Source organism: Schistocerca gregaria, chromosome 1 (genome assembly GCF_023897955.1).
Source record: "Schistocerca gregaria isolate iqSchGreg1 chromosome 1, iqSchGreg1.2, whole genome shotgun sequence".
NCBI lineage: Eukaryota > Metazoa > Arthropoda > Insecta > Orthoptera > Acrididae > Schistocerca > Schistocerca gregaria.
Genome location: NC_064920.1, coordinates 688,062,380 through 688,071,168, shown reverse-complemented (window position 1 = coordinate 688,071,168; position 8,789 = coordinate 688,062,380). Strand labels below are relative to the sequence as shown.

Sequence of the window (8,789 nt, the reverse complement as noted above, 5' to 3'; positions counted from 1 at the left end):
ATGAAAGAGAGCACTTAGGGACTTCCAACGAACCTTAGTCATGATTTCAAATAACATTAAACTAATGCAACGTTTCCTATAACTAATTCTCGGTGTCCTCAGTTACACACACATAATTTATGTCCCACTGACCACTGAACAGAATGATAACCGCAAATCTCTGGATGATCACCTGTTACTTCAATACCATTATTGCTATCTCTTTCATCAGTTCCGTCTGAAATTTGCATAATAACCGACAGTTAGATGAATGTTATGTTTTATCGACTTCAGCTGAGCGTAGCCGTTCACACGTTTAAAAAAAAAAAACCTAAATGTAAGTATACATTGAAACAATCGGTTTAATGACCAATTTTCCTCTTGCTTGTACCACATAAACAGGGAAGTGGAGCCGCCGCCGTTCATTTAGGACACATGTCTAATAACAGATGTCGCTGTCGCACACGTGCGCACATGTGCAGCACTTCCGCACGCCTGCACACTGTGCAGCGTTTGGCCGGCCCTGCTGTAAAGGGACAGCGGGGGCCACGGGTGTCTGATACCAAAATACTGTGAAAATAATCCCTGAACAAACAATAGTTTTGTTGCAACTCTTGTTCACTCAGGTACGGGAAGCCCTTAGCGGCTCGCCATCTTATCTTATTTATAAGTTTTCATGACGTCGCCTTTCCGGCTTATATTTTTTTGAATGTGACTCGTAAGTACTGCATCTCTTTCCAGTCAGTACACACTTTAGTTTATTAATGTCTTATTTACCTATTATGTTTTAGAACAGTTAGTTTAATTCTGAAGACGACGCTCATAGTAGCGTCGAAACCTGGTCAATTTTGACTTAATATTTGTGACCGAGGGCTCATTTGTTCTAATATAATTCTGACACGGTCACTGAACCTTAGCAGCTATGTTTAAACCTTTTTTTTCTGAAATTTTGTCTATGGAGTTCGGATCCCCCTTGTATAAACAGGGAAGGGGTTCGCCATACCAAGACAGATGCCGGACCCTCGCTGGGCCGTCACCAGCAGACGGCCCGTTTTAATCACGACTCTGCAAGGCCTGACCTTTTGTCCTGAGCTGACTCCCACCCGAACCGCGGCGCCGGGACGGCGAGCACTTTGGCCGGCCGCGCCCTCTTTACCGGACACGCCATGTCAGCGAGGTTCCCCTGCACCGGCCGTTAATGAAAACGCCTTATTAACCCGGGCCCGGTAACGGCCTGAGCCTCTGGAACAGCAGATTGTGGCCGCGCCTTGGGATCCTTTTTCTTTGCGGGGGCACCCCGTGACGCCCTAATTTAGGGCTCTCCTTCAGCGCGGTTAATCTGGCGGAGATCGATGGCGTCCCGATAATTGGTTTCCTCACGCTGAGGGACGCATTAGCGCCATAATGGCGCCGACTGCACCTGAAAGCGCAGACGCGGTCACCGCGTGGACGTCGGCCTGCCCCGCTGCGATAGCGGACGCGGCCCGCGCTCTTGTACTACAACCACACCCACACCCCGGCCGGGGGTGCAGCAGCAGCAACAGGAGCGTCCGTGTGGCGCGGAACACACGGAGATATGTCGGTAGGGAGGTAACAGGCGTCCTGCTTCAGGAACAGTAGCATTCGGGGTACCACACCTAATTCTCGAATCTGCAAGAACTGATATGTTGACGGTAATTTTGTGCTTTCGTCATAACATTGGAATAACAAACAAGTATTGTACGTTACTACTTCTGTATGTGCCATTCTTCTCAATTTTAATTCCTTGTATTCCTATGTCACAATGGTTACTTTTGAGAAGAAAAAGCAAGCCAAGAAGTGTAGTGATTATAGAACAATTAGTCTGATATCGCACGTGGCAAAGATCATTGCAAGAATACTAAATAGACGGTTGGAAAACAAAATTGAAGGAGTGGTGGAAGACGACCAGTTTGGATTCAGGAAAGGAAAAGGGACGAGAGACGCCATTGGCATGATGAGGATATTGTCAGAGAGTTTTGGCCGTTAACGAAGAAGTTTGCGCTTGTTTTATAGACTGGTAGAAGGCCTTCGACAAAGTCAATTGGAATATATCGATGAACATCCTTAAGGAAATAGGAATCAACTGGAGAGATCGGAGCCGGCCGGAGTGGCCGTGCGGTTCTAGGCGCTGCAGTCTGGAACCGCGTGACCGCTACGGTCGCAGGTTCGAGTTTTGCCTCGGGCACGGATGTGTGTGATGTCCTTAGGTTAGTTAAGTTTAATTAGTTCTAAGTTCTAGGCGACTGATGACCTCAGAAGTTAAGTCCCATAGCGCTCAGAGCCATTTGAACCAGGAACTAGTACCTGGGACAAAGGGACGACTGAACTACAGAGAAACAAACAGTGTGGAAATAGGGCGGGGAGTGAGACAAGGATGTTGTCTGTCGCCAAGTCTCTTCAACCTGTATGGAGAAATGCTGGCAAGAGAAGCGCTAAAAAGGATGCTCAAGCTTCGAAGTAGGAGGACGTCTCATCAACACCATCAAGTATGCAGACGACCTGGCAGTGCTCGCCAAAAATCAGAGACAGCTGCAACACATGATGAACAATTTGGTGGACACGGGAAGAAAATACGGCGTGGAAATCAACATCGAAAAATCAAAAGTGATGCACATATCAACACGTGAGAAACACTTGAAGATAACTGTTAACAGTCGGGAACTGGAAAATGTGACTCAGTTCAAGTACCTGGGAAGTTTTATCACAGAGGATGTCCACTGCACCAACGAAGTCCGAGCAAGAATCGCCATGGACAAAGCTGCTTTCAACAAGAAGAGGACTCTGCTGAACACCAAGTTGAGTTTGGCACTGAGGAAAAAACTGGTAAGTGCTGCATTTGGAGCATTGCGCTGTATGCAGCAGAGACATGGGCCATGAGAAAGAAGGAGAAAAAATACTTAGAGAGCTTTGAAATGTGGAGCTGGAGGAGAATAGAAAAGATCAAGTGGGCAGATCGCGTAAAAAATGACGATGTACTGCGAAGAGTACGAGAGAAGAGAAGTATTCTGCCTTACAATTCTTCAGAGAAAGGCCAACTGGATTGGACATGTACTTAGACACGAGGGACTCATACATGATGTCATGGAAGGGAAACTCAGAGGAAACGCAGGACGAGGAAGAAGAAGAATCCCACATCTGGACGACATGAAAGATGGAAGGAGATACAACACACTGAAGAAAGAAGCTGAAGACAGGGAACAGTGGAATCAGAATCAGATATTCTCCGTACGAAGATATGGACCTGCCACTAGGAGGAATACTACATAATAATAATAATAATCCCTATGTACTTAATCTTTGAATTGGCCTAAAAATTCAGCAAATGTCATGGTATCTCTCTGTATATTACTATAGTATCACATCTCGATAATCAGACAATTCAGTTGTTACCTAGATATCGAGTGACATCGTAGTCATCGACAAACAAAAATATTACCAACTGACATTTTTCTTCCATTCTTTCCTTGCTATAGATCTCATATTATCATCACGCTGTAAGAAAATATATATGTGTGCATTCGTCATGAAATATGTAGTTGTTCACCTTCAATCAGTAAACTAGACTTCGGGTTACCGCATGTACTTCTGACATTTACAGGGTGTTACAAAAAGATACGGTCAAACATTCAGGAAACATTCCTCACACACAAAGAAAGAAAAGATGTTACTTGGACATGGGTCCGGAAACGCTTACTTTCCATGTTAGAGCTCATTTTATTACTTCTCTTCAAATCACATTAATCATGGAATGGAAACACACAGCAACAGAACGTACCAGCGTGACTTCAAACACTTTGTTACAGGAAATGTTGAAAATGTCCTCCGTTAGCGAGGATACATGCATCCACCCTCCGTCGCATGGAATCCCTGATGCGCTGATGCAGCCCTGGAGAATGGCGTATTGTATCACAGCCGTCCGCAATACGAGGACGAAGAGTCTCTACATCTGGTACCGGGGTTGCGTAGACAAGAGCTTTCAAATGCCCCCATAAATGAAAGTCAAGAGGGTTGAGGTTAGGAGAGCGTGGAGGCCATGGAATTGGTCCGCCTCCATCGGTCACCGAATCTGTTGTTGAGAAGAGTACGAACACTTCGACTGAAATGTGCATGAACCACATGTTGTCTCGTACTTGTAAAGGCACATGTTCTAGCAGCACAGGTAGAGTATCCCGTATGAAATCATGATAACGTGCTCCATTGAGCGTTGGATGGTCGCGAGTTTGTAGTGGACCTGTCTGATGTCAACTTCGGGCGCTGCTCGTCGCATTGCTGTGGGGACTGTTTTCTTGGAGAGACCCATGCCTCGAGCACATCTCGAACAACGCTCTCCATCGTACGTGTAAGTGATTTTGGTGCCGTAGACACGGACTTTGATTAGAAGTCTTCTTTCAGGAACGCTGTCAAATGCCTTCTGGAAATATAGAAATATGAAATCAGTCTGAGATCCACTGTTGATAACACTCGTTACTTCGTGCGAATAAAGAGCTAGTTGTGTTTCAAAAGAACGATATTTTCTGAATCGGTGCTGACTGTCTGTCTAGACAATTCAAAATGTTCAAACCAAGTACTAATTCGAAAATCTTACTACGATTCGACATTTATGTCCCGGAACTTCAAATACTGTGATAATTGACTAAATGATTACTATAGAAGAAATTAATGTCATACAAATATATATGTCAGTATGGAATAAATAAAAAAAAATCATTATGGTTATAGGAAGCTGCAGGTATCCTTTTGCACTGTAATACTACAGTACAGGATAGATATTAAGCAGCTGTGTTGGGAGATTTGGGAGAAACGTGTGAGTAATTAAGTACGACGTGAATGGTCACAGGCTTCTTTGACTATCTGCAGCAGGCACAGGAGGGCTGAAATATATCTGGCAAAGGTTTCATCAAAGACTCACATTTATTCAACACTCCATCCTGAAGTGAAATGGGAAGAAATTTAAATTTGCGGTACAATCAAAAATACTTTTCACCACAAACTTCGCAAAACAAGTGCGAATGTACAAGTGAAAGAGAAACCAAAAAATTGCCTCGTCGTCATCGAGCGATTCACGTCTAACATGAATTTGCTTAAATCGATCTTTGAAAAAAGCAACGTAAGGCTATTTGCATTTTTATGCTCGAGGTCTTCAACTTTCTACTTTTATACCTTTTGTAGAATAAACGCTGAAGTTTAGCAGAATAAATTGCATCTGTTAGTGAGAAACTGCAGTTATCAGATTTATATGGGAACTACGATGTTACCAAAGCTCAGCCAACCTACTACAATGGTCTCCAAAATAAAGCTCCTGTTAACATGCGTCACCTGAAGTTGGGCATCGAAAGTAAGTTAACTGAACAATAAATAAATTCAAATTATTCGTCTCAAATCGCGATACCCTTACTTGTTAAGCCGGAATGTCTACATTCTGTATAAAGCTGTGTGCTTCTAAACGCTGAGTCTCCAGAATGGTGATATTGACTACTGACTCGGTAATGGCTCCCGGTTCGTATAGCTCGGGTGAGTTATAACGCTAGTGGTATCATTTTATTCGCAGGCGTTATCCATTTATATAGAAACCAGACTACATACGATAAATTCATTTTTATACCAGTTTCATTCTTACACTTAGGCAAGTTATCTGAATGGCAAATTGAGGCAAAAACATTGTTGGAGGCGCCGGGTATCGATCCCGGTACCTCTCACATGCTAAGCGAGCGCTCTACCATCTGAGCTACGCCCCCAGGATGGATGCAAACCTTTCTTGGCATAATGGCGTGCTCCGTTACGCAGCCAACCTGTTACTCGGCCTGTTCTGGTGAAACCTGTTGGGTGTGGCCGCCACCCGACGCCGCTGCGTCTGCGGCCGCCAAACTGTTACATAGAAAGTACGAAATGTAAGTCCAGTGGCTGGGGGCGTAGCTCAGATGGTAGAGCGCTCGCTTAGCATGTGAGAGGTACCGGGATCGATACCCGGCGCCTCCAGGAACCTTTTTTTTTTTTGTTACCTCCAGTTGCAGCGACAACAGACAATGTAGTGATTTTTCTTATACCGGGAACTTCAATGAGATACAAGTACTCAGGTATCTCCTGGGGTCCTTTGACAGGCGAAACAGTGTGGCAGGCCTTCTGCAGCAATCATCCTCTGCCCGCCTCGGCTCGTCTGGCTGTGTGGCCACCGGCAACTTCCTGAACCTCCTGCTCAGACTTTGTGTTCAGCGAATGAGGAGGTGGAATTCTACTCGTGTTTCTGAAGGTAGAACACATGACGTCGGGACGGAAGACTTGTCTCTACACAGAGCTGGACGGGTGTTGCCTACGGCTTCGCCGAAATGTCCATCAGACCGACACGTCTGTGAAACCGGTGAATAAATGTTAGGGGAGACGTTGACCTGAGACAATAACGCCATGTGATCCATTTCATCTTACTTTTTTCTAACCTGATACATATCTAGTAGTTTGAGCACTACTGAAGGAACAGAAACAGAAAATTACACCACTGGCTATTAAAATTGCTACATCACGAAGATGACGTGATAAAGACGCGAAATTTAACCGACAGGAAGGAGATGCTGTGATATGCAAATGATTAGCTTTTCAGAGCATTCACACAAGATTGGCGCCGGTGGCAACACCTACAACGTGCTGACGTGAGGAAAGTTTCGAACAGATTACTCATACACAAACAGCAGTTGAGCGGCGTTGCCTGGTGAAACGTTGTTGTGATGCCTCGTGTAAGGAGGAGAAATGCGTACCAAAACGTTTCCGACTTTGATAAAGGTCGAATTGTAGCCTGTCGCGATTGCGGTTTATCGTATCTCGACATTACGATGGTCGAGATCCAATGACTGTTAGCAGAATATGGAGTCGGGGGGTTCAGGAGGGTAATACGGAAGGCCGTGGTGGATCCCAACGGCCTCGTATCATCGGCAGGCGAAATGACAGGCATCTTATCCGCATGGCTGGAACGGATCGTGCAGCCACGTCTCGATCCCTGAGATGGGGACGTTTGCACGACAACAACCATCTGCACGAACAGTTCGACGAGGTTTGCAGCAGCATGGACTATCAGCTCGGAGACCACGGCTGCGGTTACCCTTGACGTTGCATCACAGACAGAAGCGCCTGCGATGGTGTACTCAACGACGAACCTGGGTGCACGAATGGCTCGTCACAATACGCCACTCACTTCTCTTGATGAACTGTGATATCGTGTTGAAGCTGCGTGGGCAGCTGTACCTATACACGCCATCCAAGATCTGTTTGACTCAATGCCCATGCGTATCAAGGCCGTTATTACGGCCAAAGGTGATTGTTCTGGGTACTGATTTCTCAGGATCTATGCACCCAAACTGCGTGAAAATGTAATCACATGTCAGTTCTAGTATAATATATTTGCCCAATGAATACCTGTTTATCATCTGCATTTCTTCTTGGTGTAGCAATTTTAATGCCCAGTAGTGTAAAAAAAGTGAAGAGAACAACCGATGGAAGAAAATGATATTTATGTGTTCTGGTGTCCGATTCTTGTGACATTAGTCTATACTGCGTGCCACTAAGTTATGCTTTTTTGCACTCAAAATACACCTACATTTTCATTAAAACATACTACAGGTACGGAAATCCTGAAGTATCAGCTTTATCCTGTTCGGTCAAGGTGTTCATGGTGTAATTCCATCGGAGCAGTTATGAGACGCCTAAGATTCTGGAAAAATCAGAACGTTGTGTTTGGCCACTGTACACGACGAAAACACGTAACTGTGAGAAGAACAACTTAGGTACACGATAGCTTATATCTGTAATTTGTGAGCCGGCTAACCACGAACAAGTTGCAGAACAATTAAGGAATCTTGAAATGCAAGTCAGGACTGAGTACAGAAGATTCTTATATGCTCTTTGTAATACACACAGTTCACATGAAACTGACAGGTAAGAAGATTCTTACATGCTCTTTGTAATACACACAGTTCACGTGAAACTGACAGGTAACTAAGTTCTCTAAAATCTCAATCGAAATTACACAAAATGACGCTAACACTGTTGTGGGGAGATGTCCCAAATTATATGGAAGACTATGTGGAGAAAATGCTACAAGATTATCTCATCTGGGCAACTCGCGGATTCAGTGTTAACGAGGTGAAAGAGAGCAAAAATTATAACACACGCCGATTGGCCGAACAAGTAAGCTGAGAGTACAAAACGCACATTAACAAACAAGCGGTTGGTATTGGCCTGCAGCAGTGTTTCACAATCAGCCAACATCTTTGCACCTAGCACTGCGGCGGGAACGACTCATTCAACTAGATACACACTCATTTTGCACGAAAGCATGTGACTATCTTATGTTTCTCAGGCAGCGCCATGACATCCCGTACTTTGATGTCTGTGCAGAAACGGCAAGAAATGTCATGTTCAATTATTCTTTTGGTACGGCAGTGGTGGGACATGTCTCCGCCCTCAGCGAGGACAGGTGCCGGCTGTACCCAACAAAAGCATTAAGCAGGCCGCAGCCCCACCGCTGTGAAACTGCTCAACTCCCCCGGGGAGGCTCGCCTTCGTAATGAGACTTACTCACTGCCTTCTGCCAACAAAAGTGAACTAGAGACCGCGCTAGGAGCTCACCGTCCCAGCGAGGAAAAAAGCAGAACTTTCTTCCCAAGCGAACATGCCCAGTACTCTCAATAAAAGTAGCTACGAAACAGCAGCAGAAAAATGAAACAATATTGCATAGAAATATGTGACACTCTTGTCACAGTTACTACAATAGTACTTTGTAATGTTCGTTAGTTGCAGATTTA

The 8,789-nt window shown here is 44.8% G+C and overlaps 2 non-coding genes across 2 annotated transcripts; one reads left to right on the top strand and one right to left on the bottom strand.

Moving 5' to 3' along the window:
* Positions 1-5,662: 5,662 nt before the first annotated feature.
* Trnaa-agc (transfer RNA alanine (anticodon AGC)) lies at positions 5,663-5,735 on the bottom strand. The gene has a single exon. It is a non-coding gene; the product is annotated as a tRNA-Ala (tRNA).
* Positions 5,736-5,903: 168 nt separating this feature from the next.
* Trnaa-agc (transfer RNA alanine (anticodon AGC)) lies at positions 5,904-5,976 on the top strand. Its single transcript has one exon. It is a non-coding gene; the product is annotated as a tRNA-Ala (tRNA).
* The last annotated feature ends 2,813 nt before the right edge of the window (positions 5,977-8,789 follow it).